The following is a 21,839-nucleotide window of genomic DNA, read 5'->3' on the forward strand; positions in this document are numbered from 1 at the left end:
GAAGTTGTTTGAAAAAAATCGAAAAACAAACCTTTGTTAATTTTCAACCACAAACATGTAATTACCTTCTAAAAAATAACAATGACCTGCTATTTAAAAAGTAATATACAAGTATGAGATCTGCTGCACCTCAGCTCATTGAAGTGTAAAATTTTCATGCATTTCCAGTAAGGGGGGATCATTTTCAAGTTTTTGCCTTGTCCTCAGCCAACTGTTTTTTGCTCTTAAGAACTTGGTCTCGTCTTTGCCATCGTTTTTTTGGATTCTGGACACAATAGACGGGTTATTAAAGGCAGTAGTACCTAGTAAATAAATAACAGGCAATTTATTTTTCCAAGAAGCTGCCTCTGCTAACAGCATAGAGACAGTATACCTCATTCGGAGACTGAAGAACCAATAAAGTGTCAGTTGCCCCACAACAGTCTTCCCCAGTCTCAAAAACATGGACAGAAATAGTCCTTGAATGTAGGCTGGTGAATTGGTTTTTTTTTTAAAACATCCTGCTGTTCAGGTCCAGATTCAGAATTAGTATGCCTGTATTTGTGCTGCACCAATAGATCCTGGCTCTAGATCTAGTATAAAGTTAGCGGCCCATGGTTCTTTTGTGAGCTGGGGTGAATGTGGTGTTCAACAAGTGGTCTCTGCTGGCCGTATGTGAGCCTAAAGATGAGTTGGCTGATTTAGGCTTCATTCGTTGTACCATCCACCCACTGTTCCAACAGTTCTCCCTTCCAAAGCTAAGCAGGCGTGCAGAGGGTTGTCTTGGAGTTGATGTTAGGAGTTCGCCCCCGTTTCTGGTGCAGGAAGGATGATATGACTGGGAAACCTATACTGAGGCTGCCCTGTCAGCTCAGGCCTTATGTCTGCCTGAGAAATCTCTGCCAACCCAAGTGCCTATCTGGCCCCAACTCAGCTTTTTGCTTGGCACCTTCTGGACCACATTTTTTTTATGTTCTGAGTGGGGTGATGATGAACCATGGGTATTGTAGAATTGTCTCTCATTCCATCATGAAGATCATTACCTTGAAAGGTTTTTCGAACCTGCTGGGACTCAGTACTTTCCTTTTTTAGAGGGTTTTTGTTTTTTACGATGAATCTACTCCAGACGTTGTGGATCTGGATGACTTTCTACTTGTTCTTGGTAGCTTTTCTGTTTTGCTCACCAGGCCAGTCTGTTCATACCTGGTTGTACTATGCAATGGGGATCTTAACCAGGTAAACGCAAGGTGGTATGATCATTCCTGTGTTTCCATCTTCATGAAATGATGCCCAAAACAGCCTCCTCGTTTTCTAGGGGACTGGGGAAAATAAAATGAGTGAGGTGGTAACTTGGGCAGTGCCACTGGAGCCGATAAACTGACAGGCAAGTTGAATAAAATTACAGGCTAAAAACCTAAAACACTGAAGGCCAGCTCAATGGCACAGTGTGGTCAGCCAAAACAAAAAGAAACCAAACAAAAAATTTTCTTCCCTGCCACCACTGTAATCTGCAACGAGCCAACCTCAGAGCGTTCTTGAGCAGTCAGGTGATCTTTTAAATGCTGGCCCCCCAAAAGGAGAATCTGGGAGTCACTCACAATACTCGTGAACAAACAATTTGACCAGGCACATTTGCAACTAATCTTTACTCAGCCTCACTTCGGTTACTTGCATACTATAGTTTCAGTGATGGTGTGAACCTTTTATAGACCGCCGTGCCCAAATGCACCCCAGCCCCCCACTTATTTATCGCAAAGTGCCACGTCCCTCTGGCTTTTTCGTAAGAAACCTCTGGCAACTCTGTGCTTAGGGCGACAGCAGTGTTGTCCAACCTAGGGGCTCTGTGCCACCTCTGGCACGTGTGCCATAGGTTCGCCATCACTACTATAGTTAGTACTGATCCAATAGCTCTAACTCCTGACCCTGCTTTTCCAGTAAAACAAAAAACCCTTTTCCAGTAAAGCAAGATCAGTGAGGGCATGATCTACAAGACCAAAGCGAACAGTGGAGAATGGTGAGCTTGGAGATGTCTCATCCACAAGTCACCACGCGTGAAGTCAACTCGAGGGCAGGTAACAACAACAAAACAACAAGAGGCCAAATTCACCAGGGCACTTGCCATCTGCAATGTTTCCTCAGACATAATTTACAAAAAGTAACAGGCGAGAAAATCTTACCACCAACAGCATGCCAAGTCCACTGAGTAGAACCTGTACTGCAACAGTACTGCTTCAATGCACACTGGGGGCCAATGTTTTATGTTATTTACCATTCTATTTATTTCATCTGCCTTAATCTTCTACCATCGTGCGTGTGAGGATACAGATGCAAAGCAGAGACCATGTTGAAGACAAAAGTCAACCTGTTTCCCCAGCCCCGTCAGCCTACTGGATATCCCACAAGCTTTGTACAATTGTTTTTAGGATCTCCCAGTTTATTGGGCAATTTTGGCAGGCATAGGGATTTTTGTCCTCAGATGGTAGTCACCGAGTTATCCAGACCTAACATCTACAATTATCCTATTTGCAAGCCTAGTTGAACATCAATTGGAAATAATATCTTATTTCATTGTTGCTTAAGTGCTTTTGGGAGTATCACATTACACTAGCCACTCCAATAATTACATGTATTACCACTGATTCTACTATCTATTAAGATTCATGCTGAATTCTATTGCTGATTTTCATTTGCTTATTGCCTTGTATGATTGTTGCTGGATTTTATATATCTTATTATATACAGAATTTGGTAGCTCAGCCTATTTCCTTCAGGTTTGCATTTTGGGAACAACTTATGGGACGTTTGGGAAGTAAACACTACGTTCAACTTAATTAATTAACGCAGGGATAAGTACTGTTTGACTTCTGTCGTCGTTGTAAGCCCTTACACCCTTCTAAGACTTACTAACTCTGCGATAATTTGTGGACAGTCACTTTTGGCCAGTCAACTTAAACAACACGGGGCAGTTATAATATACAAGTACTTACATTGCAAGGTTAAAACGAGGAGGGAGGACAAAAACAGGGAAGGAAAGAGATTCACACAATAGCGACCCTTTTCTTTAAGTGAGCAACTCTGCGTTGTTAGGTAACCAGTTAGAAACAAAATGGAGGCCTAGGAGTAGCCTTGGAGGAAGGAAAGAGGACTACATATTATAGTCCTTCTCTAAGCCAGAAGAAGACAGGAACTCCTGAAGATACCAAACTACTGTATAACCTCTCTCTCTAATCCAGAGCTAAGATATCCCAACTAACCCCCCCCCCAAAAAAAACCGTACTATCGCTTTACTATGGCTGCATCACAAAACTGGAGAAATAATCCAGTTTGGCGCCGCTTTGACTTCTTTGTCTGGCTCTTTGCTATGGGAACCTGGGAGTTTGTTTGTGGGCCGAGAGCGGAGCCTGAAGACCTACCAAGGCCACGAGCCCAGCCGTTGTCAGCGCGACTCCCGCCCCTCTCCCGCCATCTTTACCCTTCCTCCTCTCCGGGAGGCGCCCTCCTCATCCTGGCAACGGCTCCCTCGTCGCCCTTGGTTCTTAAAAGAAGCCGCCCTCGTTTTCTTATGGGCCCTTACTAGAAGAAAGAGCTGTAGAAGGAAGAAACTGCATCCCACACTGCCAGTAATAACCCAGTTTGGGACCGCTTTAAGTGCCCTGGCTCATTTGCTAATGGGATCTGGGAACGTGGTCAAAAACCACCTGCAGGACATAGTCCACTTTGAGGCCTCTTAACTGCCCTGGCTCAGTGCTAGGGAAGCCTGGGGAATTGGGGTTTCGTTTCTGACAGAAAGGCTCAATGCTTACAAAAGCTAAGGTCACCAACTTCCATACCATGAGCCAGGGCAGCCTAGCTAAAGGGGGTCAGGGTGTCACACTGGATTGTTTCTGTAGTGCCGGTCTTGTTACAAAAGTCGTTTTCAGAAGCAGGGTGACCACATGTCCTAAGCGTAAAGGAGGACAGGCACCGCAAAATGGAGGGATTACAAAATGAACCTTAAAAAACACTACAGTGGCCCTCCACATTTGCTGGGGCTAGAGGTGCAGGAGCACTGCGAAAGTGAAAAACTGTAAAGAAACAAACCCTATTTTGTTACCTAAAAAACACCTTTTCGGAATCTCTGAGTCTTCCAGTTGCAAACCCTTTGGTCAACGTCAGCCAGAGTGGGACGTAGACTCACGCAGGGGTGTTTTCTCTAGGAATTTCTAAGCGGGTACAAACCTCCGCTTTCGGCGCTCTGCCGCCGCGCCAGTAGGTCCGCGGGGGAGCCGGAGCCTTCCCACGGCCCGACTCCCGCGCGGACGAAAAGAAGCTCCAAAATGGAGCTTCTTTTTAAGTCGCGTTTGCGACGTAGGAGGCGCCCAGGGGCGCACTCACTACGTCACAACGCCCGCGAGCGCTACGGACGCTCAGCGGTCCGATACGTAAAGATGCGGCGCCCGTATGACACGGGCGCCGCCATCTTGTACGTATTCAATACGTACTAGGGTTAGGGGGGTGCGAAGCACCGCCCCTTCCTAACCCTAATCGTATTGATGACGTACTATTTGGCGGTCTGTAAACCGCCTAAGGTTCTTGCCAAGGCTCTATGTTCCACCTCCAGAAAGTTGCACTGAAGTACTTATTAGATGACCATATTACACTATTAGAAGACTGCTATTCCACGTTTTACTGCTCTGCTGCCTCCTGTTGCATTCTGGGAGTTGCAGTTTAAGGAGGGGCATTTAGAATCCTCAGCCGGGGGCTCTTAGGCCTCACTGGACTACAAACCCCAGAATGCAACAGGAGCGCCAAGCAAAGTAAAAGTGGAATAGCAGCACTATAAGAGTTTAGTGTAGTCATGTGGTTAGAGATTCCTCCAGAGACCATGTTACTCAAATCCTCAAAAGTCAAAGCCATAAATGTGGAGGCAGACTGTGATATAAATAGCAGCTTCATTATATCCCACTTCATACCACTAAGCACCTCTAAGCGGTTTACAACTGTACACTAATTGCCCCCAAACAAGCTGGTACTCATTTAGTGACCCATGTTAAGGATGCTAGGCTGGTCAACACTCTGAGCCTCTGGCTGGTATTGAACTCAGAACCTTGTAGTTTTGAGTGAGTGGATGCAGTACAGTCATTTACCTCTGCACACCAGGGTCCTATTATATTATATCACCATGTATATTGACCATAAGTCAACTTCCTGTATAAATTGAGGGCAGGTTTTAGGGACCAAAATTAGGATTTTGACATGACCCATGATAAGTCAGGGTAAAACTTAGGGGCTGCAACAAAGCTCTAAAATGATAAGCAGCAAAACAATTCCTAAAAACTTACAAAATTCCTGCAGGCTGAGGATGAAGTCCGTGATTCAAGGAGAGACTGTGCTCTTGCCAAGTGGTTAAAAGCCCTACTGCAGCCACTCACTCACAAACCATAAGGTTGCGAGTTCAGACCAACCAAGGGCTCAGGCTCGACCTCAAACTTGCATCCTTCCTTAGGACGCTAAAATGGGTGCCCAGATTGTTTAGGGCAATTAGCTTACAGTTTGTAAACTGCTTAGACTCCTTATGTGGTTATATGATGCGCCCCCTTCCTCTCTCGATCTTCACTTGATCAATCTCATTGAAAGGGAGTCGGGCTACTTGACCTTTTATCAACATTTTGTGATGTTTTTCTTGTGCCGTAAATAGACTCGGTATAAGACCAGTACGTTTACAATTGTCGAGACACTTAGAGCTGCGGATTAGGTGAAAATAAATGGGATGATGAGACAAGACGACCGACGGATGACCTGACTGAAAGATTGATCACAGGTAACTTTACAGACTTATACAGAATATATATCTATATTATATTAAATATATAATTTTTTATTATTACTATTTATGATATAATATAAATTGGTTTTAATGATGCTCACAATAGAGGAGATCTGGGAGTTCCTCCTGGAGAAGTGGCAATGTAGGCTGTGTCTTGGATGAGGGGGACATCGGTCACCTGCGAACCCCTTCTTTTGGAGGTTTTCACAGAGGCCATCTGTCAGAGGTGCTTTGTTGTGATTTCCTGCTGGACGTGTCCCTTGGTGTTTTTTCCATCTTATTATAGCCGAATCAAACAAACAGTGATACCTTTATTTGGTCAACAAAATGCCTCTATCAAACAACAACAGCCATTGTTTATATCCTGCCTTTTCCTGAAGGATCAAGGTAATACAATAATAATAATACTAATTAATAATAGTTTTACTGTATATTTATATCTGCCTTTTCCCGAAGGAATCACAAGAGGATTGCAGAACAAACCCCATAAAAATGCAATAGGGAATAAAGGCAGGTTACATAAAATAGTGAAATACATCATGCAAGACAATCAGAATTATATACCCCTGATCCTTTCCCTAAACTAATAACTAACAACATTTGATTTATTACCGCTGAATTAAACCACATTATAATACAATTAAACTCAGCAAAAAGCGATAGTAGTTTTATTGGCCAGCCACAAAATGCCATAGAAGGCCAAACACCACACACACACCACACAGTAAACAGTGAAGGTTTCCATGACAACGCCTGCGAGTCCCAAGAGCCCTTGCGCCACTCAACCGACGGCGCATGCGCCATCACGGACCCGGAAAGGTGATGAAAAAGGGTCCGCCTCCCAGTGTCCCGCTTCTTGCCGCTAGGGCGCGTCTAACTAGAGCGGACGGAACCATTCGCCGAGGCGGCCGCGAGAGAGGAGGAAGCAAACAGCCACGCCCCTCTACTTCGGTTTGGCTTTGATGGCGCCGCGTCGGGGCAGAGGCCGCGGGCTTGTCTCGCTCAGAGGCGCGGCTGTCATCCTCGCGGTCGGAGCGGGTGAGATGGCGGCCGCCTCTCCTCCTCGTCGGCTGCCTCCACCGCCGCCTCCTCCTCCTCTCGGCGGGCCTTCGGGCAGCGAATGGCCCAGAAGACGTGGGAGCTGGCCAACAACATGCAGGAGGCGCCGAGCATCGACGAGATCTAACGTACGACCGCAGCAGCAGCAGGGATCCTGGCCGCCAAGCCCTGGCCAAGAGTAGCTTCTGTGGCCTTGGACTCACTTGGGCTGCTCCACACTGGAGACATACCCGCTTTGGCACCGCTTTAACTCTTTGTCTCACCCTTTGCTATGGAATTCTGGGATTGGAGTTTGTGTGGGGCTGGGCCCCACAAACAACTCCAACTCCCAGAATTCCATAGCTTGAGCCAGACAAAGAGGCAAAGGTTTTAGTCCACTGTTCCTTTGTAATAAGATATTGATCTTTTCTTTACAGCCACACTATTTCAAGTACTGCAAAAATCTCTGTCTGGCTTTCTGAAGATGTCATGCATGCTAGATCAGGAGGCAATTGGAATGATGGGCTTAATGCCTGGGAAAGTGGCTGGTGATTGAACCATGATATATCATGGATAGCTTTGCTCTACCCGTCGGGCACAGAAAACAAGAGTTAACGCTCAGGCTGCTGCATATGAATATATGGCTGATATATCGAAAAACGCAAGCAGGTAAGAAGAGAGTCTTAATTTCTCCTAGCAACTTACATTGGCAAAATAGTTTTGCAATCTCATTGGAATCATGGATACCTATGTTTTTAACTTCTAAACAGTTATTATTGTGCTTGAAACTTCAGCTGGTATCACTAATACTACTATACATTGGCTCTAAATTTGCATAAAGCGGCATTGAAAGTTGTTTTTTTTCCCCTAAATTCTCAGGAAGTTGTTTTGTGTTTGTTGTAGTTGCTTCAAATCCTTTTTTATGCATACATTTATTTGCTGCCTTGTTTCCATTTTATGCACATCTAACTGCTTTGATAATTGGGGGGACATAGCAATTTTTCAGTTATGTCTGCCTTTGACAAGTGCATAAAGTTCAATCTTACTAACTACATACACCGTAACATACCTATGATAGCACATGAGTCCTCCTCAGATTCTTATAGGCATGTGGTGCGCCTTCTCTCTGCCCTTCCTTCACATGCTGTACTAGGGTGCATCCAGAGTGGTTTAAAGAACTGGAAAGTCCCAAATGTGGTTCCTGCTCTTTCTGATTTTATTTTGGCGATGCATTACATTTTGCTTATCCCAGAATATTTTCTTTCAGATCAAAGATTTTTGTAATAAGCTGACCAGATCACTTTATATTGAGCCAGTAAAAATGTGAAAGGACAGGAACGAAATCGGGCTTTTTCTGTCAGTCTGATGTAATCTAACTTTTTGCCTGGCCAACGTACATGATCTATTTTGAAATAACTTCAGTTTACTAACGTCCCAAAGAGGAGAAGGTAACATAGATTGTATTTTTTTAACAACCTGCTTTCTCCCCCTTCTCCATCTAAAAAAACCCACACTTCCTTTGGTTGGTCGCCTAGAAAATGCAATTGGCTGGTATCACACCACCCTGGCTATGGGTGTTGGCTTTCAGGAATTGATGTTGTCATACTCAGCCATGCTTAACCGCAGTTTCAAGAACCGTTTGTGGCTGTTGTTGTGAGTATACCCTGGAATTTGTGCATTAACTTGAATAGAACAATGACAAATACTGTATAATCTGCTTTTTGTTGTGAAAACAGTGTATTTCATTTTACTGGTTTTTCTATAAGCAAGTAAATCCCATTAAAATATATACATATGACTTTAGATCTCTCTGGTTTTCTTCAGAATGTTACTTTCAAGTTTGTTTCTTTTGCTGTAAAACTCAGCTGATACTTTTCAACTGATTATGGTGATTCAAGTCAGTTCTTGTAGGATTGCTCTCAACATAAGTACTTGTTTTTATGCTGGCATGTCTTATCGCAGGTAAAAAATTTCCCCTTGGTCCACTTTAGTTTAACAAATGGCCTTACGTTAGGGTGACCTGTGTTGCAGCAATTGTGGTGAACTTCCCCAGAAATCACGCTTATGTGCCTTCCATGAGCAGAAACAATGACAGAAGGCAGATTCTGATTCCAACCTGGCATATTTTTAATTGGAGTTTTAAGTATGATACAAAGAGCAAAAGCAAAATAAAAGCGAGGAATGGAAACTATCATAGTGTAATCAACAAGGACTAGGCATCTACATTAATATAAGCTGACCACATTTTGAAAATACATTTCATAAGAAAAGCACATCATGGCTAGTTAAAGCAGTGAAATCTTTGAATAAGATGTGATGCTTGACTTTCTACCTTCAAATACCAGTCTTTTGGGAACAGTAGATCATCTAGGTCTAACCATGCTGACCATTAGTTAAATTCCACATCAGAGATATGTAACTTTAAAGAATGTGTGTATGTTTGAGCAATGTATGTCTACAAATTACAGTACAAGATTTTTTTCCAATACAAAATACATGTGTACACATTTAACCAAAAAGGTGTAGCCACTAACCTTAATTCATTATATGATTGGGGAAAACATTATACATTGTCATTAATTCTCAATCATGTTGAACAATAACGGATTTAAGGAGAGCATAAGAAGTGACTTTGTTAAAGAGCATAGCCACTATCTCTTTTCCGCCTGTTTGACAGCACTATAGTCTGTGTTCTGCTTCCCAGGTTGTTCTCAGTGTGCGACAGAGTTTGCAGGATTGGAAATAATTTGTTAAAAATTGATTTATATATCCTAGTTCTCTTAATTTTAAAGATATTAAAATTAGTTTTCATTCTTAAATACAGCAATGTGAATTTAATAACAAAATTTCTTATTACTTAAATTAATTACTGGCCAATTTTAGTGATTTGATTAGAGTGTGGTTGATATGTGTGTGTGTATAATTAATTAAAAAAAATAGTAACTCATTTTAAATGTTTTTCTCCCCATTTGGTCATTGATGTATTATTTTGTTAGTTTGCTTGTCTAAGGATAAGCGAATTGAATATGCTTTACAGATTGATCCAACAAGGACAATATCTGCAGGAAAGGTGATCTTGGAGCTTTTGGACGTATCCTAAGGTATTTTCATTGCATAATCAAGGTGACAGTTGCATAAGATTGTCACTAAATAGAATTATAGCCCCACTACCATTATAAGTGGACACATAATATGCACTGTACTGTAGATTTGTTTTGTCATAACTTGCTATTCCATTTATATTTTACATTGGCCTTCCATGATTATAATTAAAATATCTGATGAATTGTGGCTCTTGGTCAAATGAGAGGTCATGTTTAATAATTTTGTTTAGAAACACTGATATTTTGAGTTTATGTGCCCTTGCATTCTATCGTTGGACAGATGATGGAGCAGCATCACTAAGGTTTTCTGTGTGCTTGAAGTTTATTAGGGAACCTTCTGTTTATTGTTTTTGTAAAGGAATTGTGTCTGGAGCTTATCAGTTAAGCCTTGTATTTCACATTTCCTTCTTTTAGTATTGGAATATGCCTATTATACTTTAAGGAAGGAACACTGAATGTCATTTCAGCAAAGAACCAAATACTACATTTTCAAAATAAATTATAAAGAATCAGGACATGCTATATTAAATCTTTTAACAAGCTTCCATACAAGAGTGTAAGATTTCCTTCTCAGGGTGAAAGACAAATCTGGCAAGCTACCGAACACCTACTATAAGCCTTTACCCACTGTATGTTAAAAATACAAAACAACAGTGCCCTATAGAAGCATTCCTTTATTTGAGGACAGGATTCAGAAGCATGGTTTTGACAATATTGACATAGAACGCAAGCCAGTGGTGCCTTTCATGGGTCAAATATAAATTAAGTGAAAAAAGTTGATGCAAGATCAGTTTTTGAATCAAAACTGTGCAACTTGCTTCCATAACTTCTACAACCCGCCATCTAAAATTGAGGTAATCCATCTAAATTGAAATAATCCTAACAATATTTTAAGATTTGCTGTTTTATAAGTTATCTTCTTGTTTCTTTATCCTTTAGGGTTACAAGCCTCCTGATGAGGGCCCTTCTGAATATCAGACTATCCACTTATAAATAGAGACTTTGTGTGTGCACTGTAAACCAGTAAGGAATTAATTTTTAATGCGAAAATCTTAGTATGTTTGCTAGCTTAAAAAGATATGTGTGAGTTAGAACCATATAGAAACCTACAGAAGAGGAAGAGTTCTTCTCCCCCTCCCATTTCCCAGGTCTTGTGCAGTTTCCTCCTCTCTGCCTCATCCACATATACACCTCTGATCTGCAGGGCTGTACCCCATTAATAAAGAGATTGCAAACCGCATTGGGACCCATATTTTTGTTTTTGGATTTCTCTAGGGTTTTTGTTGATCTTTTGTGCATGAGGTGTGTTCTATTTTGTTCTAATTTAAAGTTTATTGCCCTGTACAGAGAGGTTTTATTGTGATATTTCTGTATGATTGTAGGTAATGCAAACACTCTCTTCCTACTATTTTTTATTTCTTTGGTTTGTCTTACATATTAATTGTCATACTCCATTTTTCCCATACCTCAAAAACTTGTCCCCACTCTTTTCTGTGATGTTTACTGCACGGCTAGTTTTATAAGGATTTTGATAGGACAGTCACATTAGTTGTATTCAGTACCTGTCTATTTAGAAGAGTTTTACACGTGTAAATCTTTAATATCTTCATTTAGGAGCTCATTTTAAAAGTTTTTCATATTTTTCCTTATGAAATAGGTATTATGCTTTAGAAGTCTCCTATTTTAATCCTCTTTGGATCGCAAATTACTTGAACTTCTGTGGAATAAATATTGGTGTGAACACTCTTAGTTCTTCTAGTTTGCTTACTGTAGTATGATGTGGGTTTTGCTAATTAAGGGTGGGCAATCGCTTTCAACCAGAGAGCCAAATTAGTTTCAGAAACATTATTAGGAATTGTATTCCAGCAGTTCGTAGCACCAGGCTTTTTCCCCAAAATGCCAGCATAATTTAGTTTTAATCTTACTGCCAATTACTACAGTTTAGGATGGTTATTCAGCCTCTTAGAATGGAGATGAGAGGAACATAACAAAGCTGGAGACCAGCAATGATGGAAGGAGACATGGCAATATGAGTCACTTCAGGGGCCAGATTATACCCAGTGACTGAGATGCTCCATTCCTCTACTAACTACCGACCCATAGGTACTCAGAAGTAACCAACACAATGTCTGAAGCATATAGACTTCGTATCAAAGGAAGCAGGAAGAATATGGTAAAGGGAGCAAACAAAAAAAGGAACTTGGGAGAAAGATACATTGTATACATGCTAATGCACTCCAGGAAGTATCTTATTCTCTAGCACAAAAAACCAGTCCACAAAAATTTACTTTTTACTTATTTTATTTATTTAAATCCCACCTTTCTGCTGGTTAAGGACTCAAGGCACTAACAAAATTAAACTTTGTAAGTTAAAAGCTTAAAAACGTCGATAGAAAAGTTTAAAAACAATTAAACAATTTTAGAAGTTAAAAACATTAAACTATGAGACAGACACTTAAGAGCGATTGTGTCAACTTCCTAGCCATTTCTCCATTCCAGAGATCAACCAGGGCTGCAACAGGATCACCTGCCCAAGCAGCAGGAATTCCCCAGGAGCCATTAGGAATCCATCTGGACGCATAAGCCTCCGGGTCCCCCACCTCTGCAAGATTCTGAGTTCCACCATGTCAAACCTGACCATGAAGTGATCTGTCCATAAATGAAACAATAGAAAGTGCCTCCATTCCCAGTTGACCATCATCCTCCGTCACATCTCCCCCACTGTACAGACCACAACTGAATGTGTGCATAAAGTAACAAAATAACATCTATGAAGCCTAGTCCGGCCAGGAGCAGATGAACAGAACAAATGGCTCAAGGCCACTCCAGCCACAAGCAGGACATGCCTGTGGCAACTGCATGGCCCACTGCCACTAGCCCCAACCTGCACTGCCAGGAGCTGGATTATTTGGCTCCTTTTTGTTCTAGTCCAGAGGACCAGAGTATGCAATTTGGGCCACTTTGAGGGCGTGTGTCATGTAAAGGCCTCACTCCCAAAGCAGCTGAAGCTGCTTCTTTTGACCCGTCTATTCCAGACCTTTGTCTCATAAGCAGTTCATTAGTTTTATCACATGTCAGACTTTTAATCAATTGGAGCTAGTCTGAATGAGTTCCAGTAGTATTAGTTAATAGAGAGGGGTTGTCTTCTGCAGTTTCTTCTCCTTCTCCCGGGCCATCACTCACTACTCCAAATGATTTTGGAACAGCTCTGGAATATTATGGAGGATCCACAATAACAATCTGCCCCTTTCTTTCACAGGGGAGTCTGCTGGATCTCGGTTTCCTCCACCAATGGAAAGTGTTTTTCGATTTCGGTAGGGCAAGCCTAGATCCAACCCAATGTATTTACTACCTTGTAGATTTTTTTCTTTTGCACTTTTAAATACCTTATACATGCATTTTGGCTCTGTTTTTATTATTTTCACATTTCTGTGTTTAAAAAAGGTAGAAGTTCATAATTTTAGAAATTGAACTTCCCCTTGATAATTACCATTGAGTTGTGTGATACACAAAATAAATAAATTGGAAATGGTTACGTTGGTAAAGATGTGTTGTTATAGCAGAATTTATGGCAGATCTATAACGTACATATTTTTGAAATGCAGAATGCGGGACTACACTACTGGGCAAGTATTTGATCTTTCTGAAAAATTAGAGCAGTCGGAAGCTCAGCTAGGCAGAGGAAGCTTCATGTGGGTTTAGAGTCTCATGACAGAATCAGAGGACAAGTTAGCCAAAGCAACAAGGGACAGGTAAGATCATTTCTATTCTAGAATTTGTTTTAGAATACTGTAAGTTGTGCCGGGGGGTAGTTGACTTGCTCCCATCTTTAGGAATGAAGCGGGTGATGGAATTAACTATTTACTGAGTTAATGGATTTTTCTTTTGAATTTTCTAAATCCTCATCGACTGTCTCAGATGTTTTCCTCATGTCCTTTCATCCATGATATTTTAATCTGGGCTACAGGGGCCTGTACCAACAGCCAAAATAAAGCTGCTTCGAGTCACAGTGAGGTATGGTGTTTCAATGATGCATGCGTCCTAAGAGTCCAGAAGCCACACCAAGCCCCACTCCAGTCCTTAGGCTGGAGCGTGGCTCTTGGTGCAAACTTTGGGACTCTAGGACGCATGCATCATTGAAACACCATATCCACTGTGACTCGAAGCAGCTTTATTTTGGCTGTCTGTAACAGGCCAGAGATAATATCACCAAAAAATGGCATAATGCCTGGATCTAATGCAGCACATGGATGTTCTTCCATGTGTGCTGAAGGCACTAGCTGATTTTTTTCTCCCTCAGTGACCATTTGCCATACTTCAAAGAGTACTTCTTTAAAAAGGCTCCTACAGATTTTTAAAGGGTTCTTTGTGGAGATGAACAGGAGTTTGCCACTAGGTAAATGTAATAATGCATCTTCTAGCATTTGAATTTCAAACTACATGAATTTTGACATGTAATAATCAGAAACAACAGGATGTGGTGGCTTAGGAGTTAAGATGCCAATTCTGATAATCAGAAGATCAGAAAGTTGGCAGTTCAAGGCCCAAGTTCTGCATGATGGAGGGAGCTCTTGTCACTAGTCCCAGTTTCTGCCAAACTAGTAGTTTGAAAGCATGTAAATGCAAGTAGATAAATAGGTTCCACTTTGGTGGGAAAGTAACAGGGTTTGGCGCAGTTGTGCTGGCTACATGACCACCAGAGTCATCTTTGGACAAGCTGTCTCTTCTGCTTTAGTTACAGAGATGAGCACCGCCCCCTACGGTCAGTTACAACTAGATATTCATGTCAAGGGACTACTTTTACCTTTACCTTTTTAATAAACAGAAACAGGGAACCTTGGTGTGGGATGTTGGGTACTAAAAGCAATGTTCAGCATTTTGTAGCTTTATTTCCAATAGACCTTTTAAAATCAGATTCTAAACTTTACTTAGTATTGTGTTATATTTGTTTACTAACTACCCTGCTTTCTTCAGATCAGTTTATACATATAGTTACCAGCCAGTCTTCCATCCTGGCTACTGTATATGTATTCCGCATGCTATGTTGTAAATGTGGAGTTGGTACTTAGCATGAATTACAGAAGCTTAATATTGTCTGTCCTGACTAGCAGCAGCTTTCTAGGGTTTTACACATGTCTGGAGATGTCAGGGAATAAATCTGGATCTTTCTGCATGCAGTTTATATGCTGTCATTGAATTATGGCCCCTACAGACTATTGTCTTTGTTTACAGGCATAAAGCAGATGCAGAAAGTACAGTGAGAATGAATCATAGAATCGTATCTGACATTTGTCCATTTTTGTACGTGGTGGTATGCATAATAAAGGATTTTAAATATTAGAGCACAGTCTTGGGAATTATCAGTCTTGCAAGTTGACTAAAGAAAGCAGATAAAGAGGAAGGTGAAGGCAGAATAAATGGGAAAAGAACATACCATTATTTCAGTGGTACTGAAATGAAAGTGCATTAGACAGGGGAAGAGTATGTTATTTCAGTTACGTGGATTTAGGCTATTCTTTGGTACCTAAACTGCACTTTATTGATACAATACAGTCAATGAACGTCTTCCTGGTTGTAGTGTAGATTATACACTCATACCTGTAATTTCTGCATCTGTGCCTTTAGATACAAGGATTGTTTTAGTTTACCTTTTAAAGCCAATGGTTTTTTGTTGTCTGGTGAATTGTTGTGCCTGTCTTTTCAAAACTGGACAGCTAGTATCACTTCATGGGGTTATGGGCACCGTGATCTCCTCAGGCGTTTGAATCACTACTATGCAGTGACAGAGTTGAATTTAGCCAACTTTAAATTTATGTTTTTATTTTTCTCTCAGCTGCAAGACCACCATAGAAGCAATACATGGATTGATGTCTCAGGTTATTAAGGACAAACTTTTTAATCAAATTAACATTGCTTGAAGTATATCACCAACTGATATGTATCTTCAGGATGGAGAAAGACAATACCTCCTTGGACTTATTCAGTTTGTAACTGAAGCCAGAATGGAAATCTTCAGTTAATTTGTAGTACTTTAAATCATCTCTGCCACCTCTTTGCCCAGTTTTAAGAACATTGCTCCGAAATTTATTGTAACTCTGTTCTTTACCATAAAGTTTTGGTCATTGCTTCAAAAGGAACAGTAAATGTGACAGTTTCTGGACGATGAAAGTTTAGAATTTATCTCTTTGTCAATCTGCAATAAAGCTCTCTTAAAAATGGCCAGCTGCTTTTTTCATTTTGCTTTGTTTAATTTTATCTTTAAATTTCATCATTCATTCTTTCCTCTCTGCAGAACTCTTGAGCCAGAAATCGTAAATTGTTGCTGAACTAGACCTACCAGATTTAATTCTCCAAATACAGACAATACTGCATATTCTCTGCAGTGCATAATGTGCTCTTCTGTAACAAATCCAGGAACTGGAGTAATTCTTTCCTAAAACCTAAACTTCTCTAATCTACACATAAAAACACAGAGAAATCTGTGTATTTTTTAGTTATGGTTTTTCTCACAAACCACTTTGGTTCTATTGTCTTGACTTCTTAGGCCAGTATTTTCCACAATATTGCTCAGTCACTTCTAGTGATCCACAACATCTGCAAAAGTTCAACAGTGATGCGGTTAAAAACCTCCAATAAAGGAGAGTATATGACTGCCGAAGGCAATCTCTTCCAGTGTAAAACACTTATGATCAGGGATTCCTAGTGTTTATTTGGAATCTCCTTTATTATAATTTGAACCCACTGGTTCAAATTCTACCCTCTGAAGCAGCAGAAAACAAGCATATCCTATCTTCCATGTCACAGCCTTACAGATATTTAAAGATAGCTAGCATATCACCTCACTCTTGTCCCCCAGCTAACTAAATGACCATAGCATTACTGTGGGTTTGCATATCTTTAATATTGGCATCCAATTCCACCAGAGTCCTCCCTCAACTAGCATGTGCCAGCTGCTGTTCCATCAGAGTAAGACCAAGCTCCTACATGGCTGTGCCTAATGTCAGGTAATGTAGACTGAGGACGTCTTCCACCAGGATCATCCAGAGGTCTCAGCAAATGATTTCCTCAGTCTGTGCCCATCTTTGGGAAGTTAGCCAGATGCTTCTTTGATCCCCTGTACCCCAAACCAGCACTAGAATGGGAACAGCTTTTGGCAGAGAGATGCTGAGTCCAAGGGGAGGGAAGCTTTGGCCATTGTGAAAAGAAGGAGGGCATATCAGCCTCTGTAACAAGAACAAAAAGATATGCAAACAAAAAGTGAAATTACCCTTGCTTGCATCACTAACAGGATGCTGATCTATAATGGAATGCTAGAAAATAGGCACTTTAATGGATCTGCTGAAAAGCCAGTTTCAATTGGTCGCTCCCTCTGAACTACCTACAATTCAAGCAAATTGTTACAAGAAAGAACTACACATTCCTTAAGAACTAGTGTCTGAGATTTTTATGTTTTTGTCTTCCCTCATCTTTTTTTTCAGGAAGTCTTTTAGATTATAATCCTGCAACCAGCAGATGTTGTTTTTATTGATCTCAAGTAAACCACTTCAGTAGCCCTATTTTTAACTGACGGTCAGAATATAACTACTTATATCAATTCCTATAGGAACTGCAAGTTTGATGGAATTGGTATGTTTTAGAGGTGTTACACTGTTGTGACTGAGTAGCAGGCTTTGGATATTTCTTGCATTCTGAATCTGTCACCAATACATGAGCTAGAAGGATTCTTCTGGACATCCATGAGTTGGACGGATACATATTATCTACATTGTATCTTAAACAAATAACTTCAGCCTGCGAAAATACATGGTTGACCAGTCAAAACTGCTTAGTGAAAACACCAAGTAAGTTGCATTTTGGTATAGCTCTAATCAGTTCACTTCATTGAAATTTATAGTTTACATTTTGATGTAATACATCAGTTTATGGCATATCATTTTATTGGACAAATGAATTAGCTTTGCTCAGGGAGACCAGGTTTGAATCCTTGCTTTGCCATGGTGACCCACTAGATAACCTTGGGCAAGCCACATTCTCTCAGCCTTAGAGAAAGACAATGGCAAACCTCAAATCAATCTTGTCAAGAAAACCCTATGACTGGATGCCATAAATCAGATTCAACTTAAAGGCACATAGCAACTCAAAGTTTGCTGTCTGCTTGAGACACTGTCTGCAATGTTTAATAGTTTTTATAATGGAAATAGAAACTCTTAGATTTTTAGGGCACCTGGATGCAATTCAAGCCATTACACTTCCTCTTGACCTTTTTCCTCTTGTTCTTTTCCTATGAACCATCTTATTTTGTTCTACCAAAGGTTGCAGGTAATTTGTCCATAATACCAGTTTTGCTGAACACTCCTTCTCCATTCTTCATAAGGCGCTGATATGGCTCATTGAACCAATGTTTTCTTTGAGCTCCATTTTGCTCAAGCAAGAGGACTTTTCAAAAACACAAACTGTGTCCAATTAACTGATATGCCTTTAAAAATCAAAGTGCAGACTATACACTTTAATGAAATTAGCTGATTAAAGGTATATTAAAATGTGAGATTAACTCCAACTTTAACAATTTTGACAATGCATTTTCACAGATTGATCTATTCCTTTCATCTAGGTTATATAAGTAACATATAATAAAATGTCTAGCAAATTATTATTTGCTGAACATCCACAAGATTACACAAAGCAATAATACAATGAATTACAGTGAAGCTTTTTGAAAATAAGCATGACAGAAGCCCACAGAACATGGAACCATTCTGTCAGTGTTTTGCAATATAAATGTGGTATGCTACAGAGGGTTTCAGGAAAACTGCCGTGTGAATGATAAGATGCAGACATTGGAATCATGCATACACAGGAATTCATTTATGCTTCTGAAGTCTGCACTGTGTCTGAATTCATTATATAAACTTAAGGAAAAACATACTGTTTACCTTTCAGCATTCTTCTGTATTTCTGGATTGTATAAAAGTTAGTTAAACTGCTATGGTAACACTTGTGAACAGGGGGGATGGCTTTCCTAGGTACCCAGTTACATAAAACAGTGCTAGAATTGCACTGTTGTTCCATTTCATAGCTAACATACATTATAAATATGAATGTGGGTGTGCACATATAGATGATAAAGTAAATTAGAACTGCTCAATGGATTTGCTTATCAGGATCAATTTCATCTCCCTTCCTCCCTCCAACTTCAATCAGTGTATACACTACACTTGATAAAATGTTGGGGGGAGGTATCTTGCTCCTCAGATCTGGTTTGTGTAGGTAATTGTGTATCAACCTTGCATGACAGATCCTGCTGTAGGTTTTTGTTGAAATTCAACTGAGTGAAGGGATGCAAAGAATTATTTGGAACACTTCCTGTATCTCACTGATCTGTCTGGTTTACACGTTTTGGTCTTCTGCAGTGAATGTAGATCTGGATGCCCTTAGGGGAGATTGAACATTTCAGGCAGATTGTACAAAAGATAGGTGCACACACTCAGTGGTGTACTGCCATAACTATTGTTTCAAATTCAATTAAAATTAAACAGCCACTTTTACATTGTTTTAATATATATATATTGTTCAATAAAAAGGTTAAGACATATAAATAAAAAGATTGTAAAGGACTTTTGGAATTGTTACAATATCTGAATAAAATGGTCATTAAAAAAAAATCCACTACAATATATTTGGCAAGTATAAAACTGACTTAGGTTGTAATGCATGGAAATCTATGTGAGAGTAAAATCTCACTAAATACAATGGTGTATACATCCAAGTAAACATTGTAAGATTGTACTATAAGACTATCACTGACAAACTTAGAATTGGTTTGCCTCATGATGTGTGCAGGTATTTACTAAAGTTGAACTAAACTGAGTAATGCCTTTTTTCATATAATCCTACCCCTCTGGATCATAATCAATACTGTATGTGCATGTGAGAGTGAGAAAGGAGGATGGATAGATAGATAAATAGATAGACAGATGGAATGATTAACAAACAGAATAATTAAATTAAAATAGAATATAAACACGTACATATTTATTCAGTTATATTTACAGTATATACATGTATGCATTTACTCATGTAGTATTTGATAGGCACAGTAAGAGCTTGTATCTTACTTTACACAAATATAATAAAGTTCAAATCTTTATCCAGCATTTTATATAGAATGCTTGCCTAGTGCCTATCTTGCCCTTTGGCTTTTGGGTAGGCCTGGAAGAGTGTCTCTTCAAGACTACTATAACAACAACAACAACAACAATATATTTATTTATATCCTGCCTTTCCCTTTCGAGGATCTATGTATGATTCAGGTCCTACAACATAAAAACAGCTTTGTAATGAATGACTTAATATTCAGGTGTGATCACTTCTTACAACTGCTTTCTTGCCTGTATGATGGTTTGGCATAGCCTTCAAATAACTGAAACAAATAAAAATATCAGCAACAGGCAGGAACCACTATCTTTCCCCAGGTATTTCAATCGTGTATAAACTGCTTATCTTCTGAGTGGTGTTTGTTTTCAATTCTGATAACTGATTTAATGCTAACACTCTTTTTTATTTTGTTGTTTTTCTGGTGTGAATCTTTCTTATTGTAATTTTAACTTTTTGAAATCAGCCTGGGAACTGGTATGGAGGTGCAATATAAATCAAATAAATATTAGTTAGATATGTTTCAAAGCCAGACTAATAACAAAATGTTTGAAGGATTTAAGTAATATGTTTGATCTTATCAATGATTAATGATTGCAGAACTTCCCTTTTTTGCCAAGGCATGGCAGAAAACTGTCATTGGGGAGTCTCTTGTAAGTTAAGCAACATTCATATTTATTTTGGAATTAAGCATTGTTAACTGAAGTTTATAATGACCTAACAAAATGGAAGCAAATTCCTTCAGGGCACATTTTGATTAACTACTATTACAATTTTCAAGGAGTCGTATGCACAAAGGAAGTGGTTCCATTTTGCTTTTCTTCCCTTTTTAATTCATAAAGGAGGCAAAATAAATGCTTTGTTGCTCTACTTTATTACTAACGGACTGATGTTTTCCTATGTTTTAGTCAAACCACTAGAAAATAGAGCTGCTTAGGCACCTAGAATATGGGCCAGATAGATCCTCTCTACAAATATACCCTCTCCGCAAATACAGTGCTTTGAAGAGATTTTCACTTCCTTGACTTTTTCATATTTTGTTGTGTATATGTGTACATGCCTGGATCCAAAATTGATTTATTTGACACTGTTCTTGTCTGCACAAGATACTCAACACTATGAAAGTGTAAAATAGTTTCAATGTAGTACACAAGTAAACAAAACAAACTGACACTTGCTGATTGCTTAAGTACAGTGGGTTCTTGTTATCCATGGATGCACAAGTCCCATTAAATACAGTGGCATAGCAAAATATATAATTTTATATAAAATGGAAAATCAAAGTTTGCTATTTGGAATTTATATTTTTAAAAAAATATATTCAAAAACATCACATTTTAACTAAATCTTCACTATGCATATGTAAATACATTTAGATTGTGCATATGATGTTGTAATTTGCAGGTATAATTTTAATGTTGCTAGTTGTTTATGTCACAGCTATTAGCATTACATTCAGTGGTATATGGGAATTATGATTTACAAGTAACGTTAGTGCAAAAAAGCATTACTAAGGATTCTGTATGGTGTGAAATGGGAGGAGGTCAATGCGGGGGAGACACCATGAGTTACTGCACCAAGTGACACCAATCTTAGTGACATCACTGGTTGTGCTATGGGCAATTTCTCCTATCTCAAGTTGCAAATCTCTCCAGCTCTTTCAGTTACCATGCCCCTGTTACTTATCTCTTAATCAATGCCTTCCTTACCTGGTTACTGTTTTGTTAGGCAGCTTTCTCTAGGCAAAGCCATGAAGGAGC

General features: G+C 39.7%; 1 protein-coding gene and 1 pseudogene across 17 annotated transcripts in view; one reads left to right on the top strand and one right to left on the bottom strand.

The window, feature by feature from the left end:
* The window catches only part of ASPH (aspartate beta-hydroxylase), a 253,820-nt gene that overhangs the window by 32,257 nt on the left and 199,724 nt on the right, over positions 1–21,839 (bottom strand). The gene's annotated exons all lie outside the window — the stretch shown is intronic.
* On the top strand, positions 6,749–16,145 carry LOC121928675 (annotated as a pseudogene).

The sequence above is a fragment of the Sceloporus undulatus genome, chromosome 4 (genome assembly GCF_019175285.1).
Source record: "Sceloporus undulatus isolate JIND9_A2432 ecotype Alabama chromosome 4, SceUnd_v1.1, whole genome shotgun sequence".
Taxonomy (NCBI): domain Eukaryota; kingdom Metazoa; phylum Chordata; class Lepidosauria; order Squamata; family Phrynosomatidae; genus Sceloporus; species Sceloporus undulatus.